This window comes from Mesoplodon mirus (assembly GCF_964341445.2).
Source record: "Mesoplodon mirus genome assembly, chromosome: 16".
Classification (NCBI taxonomy): domain Eukaryota; kingdom Metazoa; phylum Chordata; class Mammalia; order Artiodactyla; family Ziphiidae; genus Mesoplodon; species Mesoplodon mirus.
Genome location: NC_138992.1, coordinates 10,547,191 through 10,562,260, shown reverse-complemented (window position 1 = coordinate 10,562,260; position 15,070 = coordinate 10,547,191). Strand labels below are relative to the sequence as shown.

General features: G+C 37.9%; 1 protein-coding gene across 4 annotated transcripts in view; it reads right to left on the bottom strand.

Moving 5' to 3' along the window:
- Window positions 1–15,070, bottom strand: part of CYRIB (CYFIP related Rac1 interactor B) — a 154,681-nt gene that overhangs the window by 43,529 nt on the left and 96,082 nt on the right. For 3 of the 4 annotated variants that reach the window (XM_082600960.1, XM_082600961.1, XM_082600959.1), the window contains one exon: window positions 10,335–10,373. The exons of the other annotated variant lie outside the window; for it this stretch is intronic. The gene's annotated coding sequence lies outside the window, so the exon portion shown is untranslated. The remainder of the gene's footprint in view (window positions 1–10,334; window positions 10,374–15,070) is intronic. 4 annotated transcript variants of the gene reach the window in all.

Genomic DNA, 15,070 nt, shown 5'->3' with positions numbered 1-15,070 from the left:
CAACACTATCTATCATCACCAGGTATTAGTGTACCTCTTAATAAAGTGACTCTTTGATTCTCCTTACTCTGCAAAATATAAAGAAAGAGAAGCACGACCCAGGTATTCCTGGGTGCCCAGCTACAATACCATCATACCAGTACTCAAATCTCACCACCAATCCCTAGCACAATGTATTCTATTAGTCTAGTGATTAACATGGAGTTAAGCTACTTGCCTTAAAGAAATATGACATAAACAAAGAATGGAATGAAAATTTGGAGACTTGATTTCTAGTTTTGACTCTGTCACAAAATATGTGACTTTACACAGGTCAGTTTACTTGGTAGACTGAAGGTCTCACATTTCTTCTGGCTCTGATTCTACATATGGTACGATATGCTGACATCTAGTGGATACACTTAAATTTAGTATTTTAAAAAGAAAAATCTTAGTTAAGCTATTTTATTTTCAATTTTTTTTTCAATTAATTTATTCATTTTTGGCCATGTTGGGTCTTCGTTGCTGCGTGTGAGCTTTCTCTAGTTGCGGCGAGCAGGGCTATTCTTCGTTGCGGTGAGCGGGCTTCTCATCGCGGTGGCTTTTCTTGTTGCAGAGCACGGGCTGTAAGCGCGCGGGCTTCAGTAGTTGCGGTGTGTGGGCTCAGTAGTTGTGGCTCGCAGGCCCTAGAGCACAGGCTCAGTAGTTGTGGCGCACGGGCTTAGTTGCTCCTTGGCATGTGGGATCTTCCCGGACCAGGGCTCGAATTCGTGTCCCCTGCATTGGCAGGTGGATTCCTAACCACTGTGCCACCAGGGAATTCCCAGTTAAGCTATTTTAAATAAAACACTCACTAGGATGCCTGGCTATGTGCAATAAGTACAATAAATTAGGAGACCAATGTTGCTCCTTAAATGGAAGTGAGCCATAATAAAAGAGTATTAAATCAGATTGTAATGGCATCTTGGAGTCTGATTCAAAGATTACTAGTACTAGTACTCTTCCATGCACCCAGCCATCAAAAATTAAACCACCAATGCAAATTAGCTGCCTGAGTTGCAAATTTAGAAGAAAGCAAAGAAATGCTTCCTGTTCTAACGTCCTGCATTCAGGGACAGACAAAGGTTATGAGAAGGACCAATACAAAGTTCTGAAGTAAATAATTTAGGAATATACAGGATGGTGTGTGATGGAAATATTAAAGCAAAACTGAAACTCAGAATTACCTATTTTATAAGGATTTATAATGAAAGTTTCTCTTTAAAAAAATATGATCATTGAACTGAATTCACTTTCTTAGAATTTACCACTATTTTCAAATCCAGGAAAAAATTATATATACCTATAGGTGGTAAAAATATACATGTTAAAATGCAAGGGAATGATAAACACAACATTTAAGATACTGGTTATCTCTGGCAAGGGACAGGGCCATAGGACTGGGAAACTTCAAAGGTTTAGGGAATACTCTAGTCCCTCAATTACTGGTGGATTCATGGAAATCTTCTCTTTTTAGGCTTTTAAATTCACAAATAAAGGTATACATTCTTTTGTCTGTATCAATAATTCTAAAAAATTTTAAACTAAAGCCACTGATGCTCAGAGAAGACATGTGACTCATTCAAAGATGCCCAACAAAAATGACCGGAGTGGAATTCAGGTGCCTGAACTCTCCCGAAACACATGCAGCAATGCATGGATGGTCTATTAAATGAAAAGCTTACCATTATAAAACCCTAACTGTTATATCTAGCTGTTTACAGTGCCTGGTGGTTGCTAATGCTGTTTTAAATCAAACAATCTTTCCTCGGCTCCTATCTGCCAATCACTGTGACAAAGACTGAATAGCTGGCATTGAAAAATTCTCAGACAACTGGAAGAGACCAGACAGATAACGTGGCATGCTCCCATACAGAAGCATGCCAACACCTCTATGAACATACAGAAAAAGGAACACCTAACCAAAGGCTTCCCAGAGGAGCTGATTCTTAATTTTCTTATTTTCTATCTCTTTAAATTAGGAAATAATTCAAACATTAAAAATATCATATTCACATACTCTATCACCCAGCAATAACTTTTTGCCAGAGTTGCTTCAGACTCTGGCCTACTTTTTTTGCGTAGTTAATCTCCCAACCTCCTCCAACCAACTTTCCTCTCTTCCCCTCTCACATCTCCTAAGGTAATCAGCATCTTCAAAATACGCTTCCTTGCCAAACATATTTTAAATGTTTTACTGCGAAGGTACGTATTCATAGGCAACATAGTACTGCTCTGCATACGTGATACACTGTCCACATTCCTTTAAAACTCACTTTTCCCACTCAGTGGTGTTTTGAGAATTATCCACATTCAGTCATCTTAGATGTTACATACTACGCCACTGTTCAAAGAAACGAGTCTGTTTATTCATTCCCCTACTGAGGGACAATGGATGTTCAACTTTTCTCTATTAACGAGTTATGCTTTACACACACTACCCATACTTTGTGCCCGTATAGAAGAGTTTCCACAGAACAGCTATTTAGAAATCAGAAGGCAGCTTTAACTTCACCAGACTGGACCCAACTGCTCTCCAAAGTACTTCTATCAATGCACCGTTCCACTAGCAAAAGACTTCCCCTCTCTTAGCCTCCAAAACCTCAAGCTTTAATTTTTAGATTGTGAAATACCTGATGTTTTAATTTGCATTTTCTTGATTACCAGCAATCAATGTGTCTTTCTTTGCATGTTTATAGGCCATTTGTAAAATGGATGTTCGTGTCCTTTGCCACCTGTGCCATTTCTGTTTCCCACCGTCTCTCAGCCCCACACCTACCTTTGCACACGCTACTCTACTCTATACCGCTGGGGCTTCGGATCTGTAAACGACATCCCCTAGACATCCTGCCCTGCCAGCTGGGTTCCTGTTAGGTTATTTCGATAGCGGCACTAGAGCGTGAGGAGAAGGCTGAAGAGAGAGAAGCTTCCTGTTTCTATAGCCAAGACAGACTAGCAGTTGCTGTAGGAGAAGTTCAGTTGGGGTGATTCCGGTACCCAAGGCCCCAGTTAGAGACAGAAGTCTAGCAGAGGTAGCAGCAGGCAACAACCCACCTTTTTTGTCACTCTATTCCTCTCCTTCTCCCTTTTGCTCTTCCAGTCTTTCTAATACCTTTAATAACCAATCCTCTATGTTACATTCCCTCTATTTGAAATACTCAGAGTAGTATGTTTTCCTAACTTGACTCCAACTGATACACCACCCATTTTTTCCCCCAGCTGGGCTTTAGGAATTCTAAATACCAATCTTTTGATGCTTATATACATGGCAAATACTTTCTCCTAGTCTGTAATATGTCTTAACTTTGTTTATGGTGCCCTTTGTTCCATGCAATCCAATTTTTCATCATTTTCTTTGTGGTCTGTGCTTATTGTTTAAGTAATGCTTCATCCTCAAAACTACCTTAGCAATTCTTGGCCTTTTATTCACTCGTGATTGTCAGGTTCTACAAAAAAAAAAATCTTGATGGGACTTTGATTTGATTTTCCATTAAATATATATATATATATTATTCTGAGGCAAAATTGCCATTTTTATAAAATAGCAACAATTTTTTCATTTAATATATGAATATGGTAGATTACATGAATATATTTCCTACTTCTAAACCATCCATGCATTCCTGGGATCAACTCTATTTGGTCAGTTAAAGAAATATAAATTCCTAGATATGATTTACTAATATTTTACTTTGGATCATCATGTAAGACCAACCAATAATTTTTCTCTCTGTTCTTGTCTGGTTTTGATATTTTAAATATTGGCTTTTTCTTTCCTATAGAACAGTTTATAGAAGATAGAGCACATCAGTTCCTTGATGAGTTTTATGGGAAAGTTCTTCCAAACATCTTTTTCATCTTTGAACCTCTAGCCTCCGGCAGACATTCTATTATACAGTCACTACTCAATAAACATTAGTTGAATTAATGAATGAATTAAAGTTCAAGTAAAAAAAGCTCGTTCATCAAAGAGCATATCTAAACGAAGGGCATCCTGTAAAAGGTGTAGCTTTAGGTCAAATGAAACAAACGGCAACTTTACAAAGTAGTGAGTGGGAATTCCCTGAGGTTCCAGTGGTTACGACTCCACGCTTCTACTGCAGGGGGTGCGGGTTCGATCCCTGGTCAAGGAGCTAAGATCCCACATGCCGTGTGGTGCCGCCAAAAAACAAAACAAAACAAAACAAACAAACAAAAAACACACAAAGTAGGGAGTAAGTTTATGGAATGTGTTGCCTACAAAGGAGTAATGCAAATATAAGCTCCACAAAGTTGAGAAACCCAATCAAGGGCAAGGTTAGCAAAGGTTGTTTGCTAACACATCAAAGCTGGTCTAGACAGCACTGATACTTTCCCACAACACCCTTTATTACCACTGAACTAATCGTCATCGGTATTTCTCGAGTTCCTATGCATTACAGCAACGAGAGCCCAAATTCTTAAAATCCTGATCCTAAAACACAACAGTCATCCTCAGAAAAATCGCTTTTTAATATATTTTGGCACGGAGGTCAAGGACTACAGACAGGTTCTCATCCACTACATATAAACATTCCGCCTCACCCTCCAAGAATGAGTGCCTCTGATTCCTCTCCCAGCCACCAAACTACAGCAAAAACGGCAAGGAACTTGGGCCTCAATGCCAGGTTAGGAGGCCTCAAGGTAGTGAAAGGATAAAATACGAACCCGTCCTCATTCTTTTCCCCTCAGAGATTTCAGAGGAGGAGAAAGAGGGGGGAAAGCAGGAGACCTCCAATCTCAAGGAAATCTTCCAGGATTTGATATATAGGAATAAGCATTTCTAGTTATCTTTTTATGATTGAAATGGTTAAGAGGCTCTTAAAAATTGCCCTTCCGGGACTTTCCTGGCAGTCCAGTGGTTAAGACTCTGGGCTTCGGACTTCCCTGGTGGCTCAGTGGTTAAGAATCCGCCTGCCAATGCAGGGAACACGGGTTAGAGCCCTAGCCCGGGAAGATCCCACATGCTGAGGAGCAAATAAGCCCACGAGCCACAACTACTGAGCCCGCGTACCACAACTACTGAAGCCCACGTGCCTAGAGCCCGTGCTCCGCAACAAGAGAAGCTACTGTAATGGGAAGTTCACGTACCACAACAAAGAGTAGCCCCGCTCGCCGCAACTAAAGAAAGCCCACACGCAGCAACAAAGACCCAACGCAGCCAAACAAACAAAAAAAAGACTGTGCTTCCACTGCAGGGGGCATGGGTTCGATTCCCAGCTGGGGAGCTAAGATCCCACAGGCCGCACAGCACAGCCAAAAAAATGAAGAAAAAAAAAACTGTCCTTCTACTTTCTCTCATAATTTGAATTAAAAAGATAAAATATTCTCTGAAGTGAGAATTCTCTTTTTTTGTTTTTTGTTTTTTGTTTTTTTGGTGGACTGAGGTTCCTTCTTAACATTAATAGTCGCCATGAGGAGTGAAAGATATCAGGCAGAACAGTTTAATATCCAATCATCAATGAGTAAGAGAATCTTAGACCAGGAAGGGACCATCTACACTGGCCTTGGACTTTGAGCTTCCAGAACAGTGAGAAATAAACTTCTGTTGTTTATAAGCCACCCAGTTTATGATACTTTGTTAAAGAAGCCCAAACTAAGACATGCACTAAAATGGAAGACTCAAGCTTGACCATCTAACCTTAGTAAGAACTTATTCTACAACATCGATCTATGCCAAGCAGTCATTTAGCCTCTACTTAAATACTTTACTCCGCATGACTACATCCAAAGAGGAAGTCATTCTGTTTTCAAATGACAAGTTTTTAGACTCAAGTCAATTTTTAAAAACTTTTAAAGAAACTTCAGCCAATAATCAAATGATACACACTTAATCTGACATGAATTCAACCCTCAAGAATCACACACGGGCTTCCCTGGTGGCGAAGTGGCTGAAAGTCCGCCTGCCGATGCAGGGGACACGGGTTCGTGCCCCGGTATGGGAAGATCCCACATGCCGCGGAACGGCTGGGCCCGTGAGCCATGGCTGCTGGGCCTGCGCGTCCGGAGCCTGTGCTCCGCAACAGGAGAGGCCACAACAGTGAGAGGCCCGCGTATCACAAAAAAAAAAAAAAAAAAAAGAATCACACAAAACTTGTATTAAGCTGAAACTCACCCACTTGTTAATTTCTCCTCATTGGTCCCAGTTTCCACTGGCCTCTTGGAACCAAACTAACCAAACAATCCCTGTGTTGCTTGACAACTCATTAAATATTTGAAGTAGCTTAAAGTATCTTAAACTGAGGTAAAAGAAAGTTATGTATCAGACTACACACACACACACACACACACACACACACACACACACACACACACGCTCACGTATGCAAAAAATTACAAGATAATCTCCTGTCTCGTAATTATGAGGATTTAGCTTCTGAAAGAGCTTTATTTAGAAGGGTTTATTTAGGAAATATTCATCATAAGGACCTTCTTAAACATTACAGACTGAAGGGACTAAGGGCAATAGAACTAATTTTTCCCTGAGCGACTATAACCTAACTTTTATATCCAAAGCACCTTGCAGAGGTGCTAATTGAAAGTAATTACTAAATGAAAAAAAAACACTCAATGAATGAGATCTTACTGTGTATCACATAATATGCTAAAGTATTACAGATACAGTATTATCTCATAAAATCCTCAACTATTTTATGTGGTTAGTTAGCACCATAATCCTTATTTTACCTCTGAGCAACCTGAGGTCAGAAAGATTAAGTAACTTGCTCAAGGTCAACAGTTAGTAAACAATGAAGGTGGAATTCTCACTGAGGCAAATTTGGCTCCCAACAGTTCTCTTAACCATATTGCCATACTGCTTCTTAGTCATAAATAAAAGTACACATAATTTATCCGAAAGGAGTTAAGAACTTTTTCAATTATTCCTGAAAGAAATTAATTCAATACCAGCATTAAAATTTCTAAATTAGGAATAAAACTCTCACAGAAAAAAAATTTCAAGGAAAAAAAAATACGATGACTAGCGAAAGACAACAGATGCTAACTAAGAAATGTCCTTAAATATTTCTCTACCTTGTCAGATTGTTCTGTTTGAGCCTGGCACGCTAAAGGAATTTAAAAGGAATTACGGACTTCCTTGGTGGCGCAGTAGTTAAGGGTCCGCCTGCCAATGCAGGGGACACGGGTTCAAGCCCTGGTCCAGGAGGATCCCACAGGCCACAGAGCAACTAAGCCCATGGGCCACAACGGCTGAGCCTGCGCTCTAGAGCCCGCGAGCCACAACTACTGAAGCCCGCGCACCTGGAGCCCGTGCTCCGCAACAAGAGAAGCCACCGCAGTGAGATGCCCGCGCACCGCAACAAAGAGTAGCCCCCGCTCGCCACAACTAAAGAAAGCCCACGTGTAGCAACGAAGACCCAACACAACCAAAAATAAATAAATTTATTAAAAAATTAAAAATAAAAGGAATTTAAACGTTTTCCTTGTTCTTGAACTTAAATTAAAATCACTTACACATAACTTCTCCAGGCTCATCATAATCAAACAGAATACAAAAACAAAATATAAATTTTCTCTTCTTTGTAATCATATGTTTTAAGATACATACTTCAATAATTTTTCTACATTTTGTACATCTTTAAATCAGTATCTTAAAAGATGATACTATGATATCTCTCTTAAGAGAAAATGCTAAAAAGACTCCAACAGAGGTCATTCATTACAATTCGATCTTTCAGAGGAGGTGGTAATTATAACCGCTTATATATGTTTTATTTATATCATTTTTAAAAACAGTACTTTACTTCAGTTAGGGAGTAGACAAATTCCCTCAGTAAATTTAACAAGCATACTCTATAATTATTTTCAAAGACCATGGTCTGATACCTTTCACTAAATAACGTTATAAAAGCTGATTTACCCAAAAACAAATTTAAAAAAACCTGATTTACAAAAAATTGGAGGTAATCTACTGTTTCTCAGTATAGTGGAGCATATTAATTTTAAATGAATTTTTGAAACCATTAAGTAAGACCAAAATGCAGTATGTATATATCATATAAACTTTTTTGAATTAAGTATGCTACCCAATAATTATAGCTTTTAAAGTTTCACATAGCATATACAAGGACAATACTTATATAAATCCAAGGTCAAATAACTTAACTACTTTGAATATTTTTACCATATGTCTACAGTTGCTGGGAGGGAGAAAGGAGAAGAGAAAGGAAGGAAATGAAGGGAATGACAAGGGATAGAAAATCTGAGGCCAGAATATAAGGTTCATGAAATGACTTGAAATCATGTAGCTTAATTCTTTAAATTCATAAAAGAAGGGAACTGAGGACTAGAGAAACTTGGTGACTTGGGCAAAAGCAGCAAATTAGTTTTTTAAAAGTGGGGCTTATTCCAATGACGCTGACAGTGCAGCTTTTAAAAACATCTTTAGAATATGGCATCAGAGTCAGATCACACTGAGAGAAAGAATCAAGGACCACAACCAAAAAAAAGGAAAAAAAACAAAACAAAACCAAAAAACCCAAACAAACACCATGAAAGCCAGATATCCCTTCCATGTCCTCTGCAAAACAAATATTAGGGCTATTTTTGTCATCAACCAAACTTCAACACACCTGCCATTCCCTTTATTAGTAGTCAGCTACAAGGTGCTGGACATTCAAATTTAGTGACACCATTCCAGGCTCTTCCTGGCTTAGGTTGGCATATTCTCATGTATAGTTCATACTCCTGAAGTAAATGGAAGACACTTGGTGACTTCTTACAAGTCTTGACCTTTTTTTGTGCTTCCGTAACACAAGCATCAGAGCACTTACTATTTGCATCCTTCCTATGACAATTATGACATTTCTCTTGTTAAACTTTTAGCATCTCAAACTGATATGTTACTTTCTACATGTTTATTTCATGTTCCCTGAACAAGAATGTGAGGTCTTTGAAGGCAAGCACTCTCCAGGGCTTCACACTTATCTTCTGTTCCCTTTTCTACAGAATATGCTGTTGTTTCTCTGATTATTGATCAGCAAACAGAAGTTTCTTCAAAGCTATTTCGGTTAGAATATTTCTTAAGGAATGGATGTATAACTCTACTTCTTTAAGATTAGTTATACAGAACATAAAAAACTACACTTACTCAAATATGATGGAGAAAGAAAGGTCTAGCTGACTTTTCACTAATAGGAGTTCTTAATCTGAGGTTCAGAGAGAGAATTCAGTGATCTGCTGAATCTGGATGGGAAACTTCTTACTAACCTCTACGTGAGATTTAGCAATTCCTTCAATTAAGATTATAGGTAACAAACCACAGTAGGAATAGAAATATCTATGAATTTGTCATTAATAAACATCACAGGTATTTTCACATTACATTATAATTACTGCAAACTCATCATTATTTAAAATTACAGTACTTAGCAGAATTGTCACTAAAGCTTATTCTCTAATGTGAGAAGCATATATAATACTCTAACAAAAATTTGCATTTTTAATATTTGTTAACTACATTTCAATACTAACTGGTTTCCTTTTTAATTCTATGCATTTTACTTCATAAAATCATGATTATTAGAATTCATGGAACAAAAAAATGGTTGAGAACTCCTGCACTGTAACACAGAGAGTAGGTGAGATGATTACAATTCCAAAGGACTACTATGATAACTGTCACATTGGTTCTAATAAAATGACAGGCAAGTTTTGAAATATAAATATCTGTTCATAATTAGAAAGAACAGAGACTTTAAGCTGATCATTTTCACTTGAAGAACACAAAGTATGTCTATAGAAAAGTTACATTTTCAAATACTTATTAACTTGTTATAATTAAAACAATTACAGGATTATAAATGGTTAGGTACTCAGGACCCTTTAAAGGTAATTATTTTTTTGTTGTGGTTGTGTTCTTTACTTTCAAGACTTTATAAAAGGACCAAAATCCCTTATAGGTAGAAGTGTCTTTCCTTCTAGCTAGCTTTCAAATATATATATACATTTTATTTTTAACTACTAGAATTATGGCTTAGACATTTTTTGATCAACTATACTGGTGACAGCTAAAATGACTTAAAAAGGAATTCAAAGAAAAACACATACCTCTCCTATTGAAAGGAAGCTGCAAAAAAAAACTTCTAATTAATCTATATTACTTCCCATTCTAAGCCAGAAACTAAACAATATAGGGTATTTCCTACAGACATTTTTAGCAGTTCAATATTATATACAGAACATTTTCCTTAAATTATGTTTAGTCAATGTAGTTTTTTATTTAAATCATAACTTTTCATTTGTATTTGAATAATCATTCCCCCGAAAGACATATTTACCTTCAGCCAGTGCTGGTGATTCTGTTCTTGTCCCTCTATCTGTTTAAAGAAAGAAAAAAGGAAGAAAGTCTAAAACATTATTATAATTTAAAACAAGTTTTAATTTTATGAAAACTAACAAAGATCATCAATGCGATCACATACCACATGCATAAGCCATATATTTCTCCCCTTGGATTAACTCAACAACTATTTATGGAGGACTTACTAAGAGTAAGGCATTATCTTAAGCCCTGAGAAATACCAATAGGCGATACAACAACCTAGTTGTCACCCTCAAGATATTAAAAGACAAGCAGGTGTACCAAGAAAAGTATACAGTTCTCATCATAGCTTATGAAGCAGGAAATAACAAGAGAAAAAAATTTAGTAATTCTTCTTTATTCACATACCAAGAGAAAAAATTAGTAATTCCTCTTTATTATTGTAAAATTATCAAAAGAGGCATATTTCTATATTCTTATCACAGTTTAAGTTCAGTTTCAATGTATTAAAAAATCAGTTTTATTACAGGCACTAAGATTCTTATATTCCATGACAATAATCTATTATAAGCCAGAGGCACATTGGCAAAACTCACTGAACCACAAAGTCCTCTCTAGGACTGGTTTTACTTTTTCAAAGCCTTATTAAACAATTTTAGGTGAAATGAAATTTTCAGAATGAGTTTATTCTAACTTTGCAACTAAGAACAAAGCCAGATAACAAACTAGCTTAATTCACAGAGTGAGGAGATACATTTGACTAATGTAACTAATCACCTTTATGTGAAATTTTCTTCCCCTAATTATTTATCTTATATAACCCAAGAGTCCTGGATTAACAAATATAACAAAAATTTCTATGTATAAAAGACTGGTAACATCTTGAGGGAACTGGGCACTGTCATCCAAAGCGGGTAAGTGATCTGACACAGTCTTCCCAAGGCCAAAATGTGGCACTGTGTCCCTGACAGATTAAAAAAAACCAAAAAACAAACATGAGTCCAGGAACCAAAAGATGAAAAGTAGACTGGCAACCTTAGGCTCCACTGGGTTAAAAATTCTGATTCTGCGGGAGAAGGGAAGGCGCTTCGGTCAGGAGCTACAGGAAGAATTCCAAAGCAATAATCAAACGGGAGAGGAATGAGGGGATGTGGCAGCGCGGGGCAGGGGGGTTCCTGTAGACTGACCCTGACAACCACGAGGACTTATGGCTGCTGCTACACAACAGACACAGGAGAGAGGGTATCGCGAACCTAGGGGATTCGACTGAGGCTGCCATGCCCAGGGATAACTGTAAATGGGCAGCTGCAGCAACTATGGCCCGACGAGGATAAAGTCACTACAGGCACTGATCCCTCGGGGAAGAAAATCTGGGTCGCTCTACCCGGAGACTGGATCAGCCTGTTGAAGTGCTGGCTGAAGGTGAGGAAAATCTAGAATAAGCCGTGGACTGAAATAATGAACGTTATTCCACTAACCCTCCTGCTGTAAGTCTGAGGTAGAGACTGTGGCCAGCCACCACCTTGAAAGCTCCGCAGGAAAGGGCAAGCGTTCAATGGAGGGTACAAGAGGGAGGGCTGTAGGGACACCTCTCACACTCTGCCTCACATCTGCACTCCAGCTGAGGCACCTCCCCTTGGCTGCTCGCTGCACGGGTAGGACTCACTTCCGGCTCAAAGGCTTTGCAATAAGAGATACCTAATGGAGCTCTTCGGCCATCCTGAGTCATAATGAGCCTGGAAGCATGAAGGTGTTAATACCAACACCCCGGGCAACCCCTAACCAATGGGGGGACGAGGTCTGGTAGATAAATACCCTCTTCTTCCCACCAAAAGGCATATACTTCATGTCTTCTGAGGGCTTCCTAAGGATCAAGCCCCAGCTGCTCACAGAAGTGACCAGGTCAATAATACACCCTTAGATTGACTTTCCTTCTCTGTTTCACTTGCCCTAGTTCTCCAACTTCTGTTTCTTGTTAATATTTCCCCAAATAAATCACCTGCCTAAAAAGTCCCTGTCTCAGGCTCTGCTTTGGCGGTGACGCCAGGTCTAGAGACTTGTCCTTCAGGATACCACACCTCCTTCCTTTCTGTCCCACCTCGCTGGACACTCCTTCTTCATCTCATTTGCTGAACTTCTCTTCTCTAAAATCCCTGAATGCTGACATGTCCCAGGGCTCAGTCCCAGGTTCTCCACTCTCTTTGTGACCTCATCCCGTCTCTGACTTTCTGGATCATCTATATAGCTCAAACTTATTTATCCAATCCAGACATTTCTCTCCATCTCCGCACTCTCATAGCACTGCCTACTCAATATCTCCACTAGGATGTTTTAACAGAGACCTCCAACTTCACATGTTCAAAACTGAACTCCTCATCTCACTCCCCAAATCCGACCTACCTGCAGTCTCCCTCATCTCAGTTGATGGCACTTCTGTCCTTACAGTTGCTCAGGTAAAAACCTTGGATTCCTCTGCAACTACTCTTTCTCACACATCCCATATTCAACTCAAACTCTCACTACCTAAAACCTTCATGGCTACTATTCTGTCTCCTGTTTACTCAATGTTGAAGGTTCAGCGGCATTAGCAGTATTAGATCTACTATTACTTCTGTATTCAAGCGCCTCTAGAACAGGCACTGCAAAGTTAGATGCTGAGACCATGTTAGAAGTGCTAAGTGTGGCTTAATATCTACAGAGTGCCACAGCTATTAACATGCCAGGCTGAAAATACAGGTGATCGATCCAATGCAAAGTACTCATATAAAACAATTTTTAGATGTTATAAAGTAATTAAATAAGTTTTGGAAACACTCAGTAGGCAGAAGAAACAGTCTGATGGCTATATTTGGTTGATGAACCATCAGTTTACAACTTCTGCTCTAGAACTCTATATTGTCTATAACTGATATAGTATTAATCCTTAATCTTTTACTTTCCTCTATAAGTTAGGAGATGAATGGGAGCTATTTATGTTAAAAGCCTAACCGCTCTGGTTTTCCTCAAAAGCTCCTCTTGGATCAATGCTACTACAAATGGAATGAATAAACACATTTTTGCTTTTTCTGCCAAAGGAAAACTTCCTTCCCTAAGACCCAATGCAGCCGCCCAGAAATAAAACAAGTGGTGGCTTGGCTGGCCACTTGCATAAACCACAGGAGAAAAACCAGTGCCACTTACATAAAACCACAGGGAAAAAGCTCCATTGATTCTGTCTAATTTTTAATAAATCAAGAAATAATAAAACACTTGTAACTTTTCACCCTTAGAAATCAAATGTCAGGTCCTAAGTAATGAATATTAGATAATATGTAAATCAGATAATCCAAGCGTCTAAAATCTTTAAACCTAGAGGTTCCTCAAGTGTTAAAATTTCTCTGCCTCCAGCAAAACATATGAGTTATGACTTCAGAGCACTGTCAGCCACATTTACAGCTTTCCAATATTTTGAATGATGGTAAATAAATCTAACTGCATTAAATAAATGGTGTTGAAATAATCCCATGAAAAAATGAGATACAACCTTCTCAACCTAGATTGCATTCCTCCTTCATTTGGGTACATGATAAAATCTAACTGAATTCAATTTGTTTCAGCTCCCTTTAACATACACAAAGCAATTTAAAAAGCCATCTTAGAAACAGAAAAGAGCACTTGAAATAAAGGGCCTATTGACCGTGTTTGCAGATCAGACAATACTACAAAAGTGCATTATTACATAATTCCAACAAATATCTGATTAAGTTTTAAATTTGAGAACTTGAAAAGGTTATTCTATATCTATTTGAGAAAAAAGAAACATGCAAATCTGTAATATTTTTTTGAAAGACAGAAGAACAGGTGGGATGGACTCATCCTACTCATTAATAATTAAAACTTTGTGGAACTGGTATAGATATATATTGAGGGGAAGAGAACAGACATCAGAATAGGCCCAACTGTATATAAATGTAAAACAAAAAAACACCCCCAAATATTTATCAGAAAGTCTATATATGTATACAGCACCAAAACAGAATACCCTACGAGATACTATGATGAAAAAGACTGACTGTGCTCTCTAAAAATGTCTAGTCTTACTATAGCAATTAAAATGTTCAAGGTAAAAATGAGTAGCATGAGAAACAGCTACATACAGTGCCGTGGCAATTACAAAATTCCAGCTAGGAAATCAGGTATTAGAAAAGATTTTTTGAAGCTATGGAGCTCTGGCAGCTGAAGTAGATTTTGAAGAATGAATAGCATCTGGACAAGAAGGTAAAAAGTACAAAGAGAACATTCCATGTGAGGAATATATAAAGTAGTCATCACAGGGCAATGAAGAAAGAAAACGTTATTTAATAAATTGTGCTGAAATAATTCCATGGAAAACTAAGACACAACCTTCTCAGCCTACATATTCTAGATAGAGAAGAGTTTAATTTCTTAAAGCTAAATCTCAAAAAATAGAAAAGAATACCTTACTTATCTTTAGACGAATAACTTGAAGCACTATAAGAAATTTAAAGTGGAAAGAGAGAATCAGTCATATAAAAATTTTAAATAAAGGAAATCTAAAATGTTTTAATAGTTCATGTAAATATACACAAAATCACATCAAGAGGGGAAAAGATTATCATGGTAATTTGTATGAGAAAGCAAAACAGTAAACACATATATGGAAAAAAATGTATATTCCCTAATAATAAAAAGGAAATATAAGCAAAGTGGTTTATAACACTGATTCTGGAATGAGATAAACCTGGGCTGAGT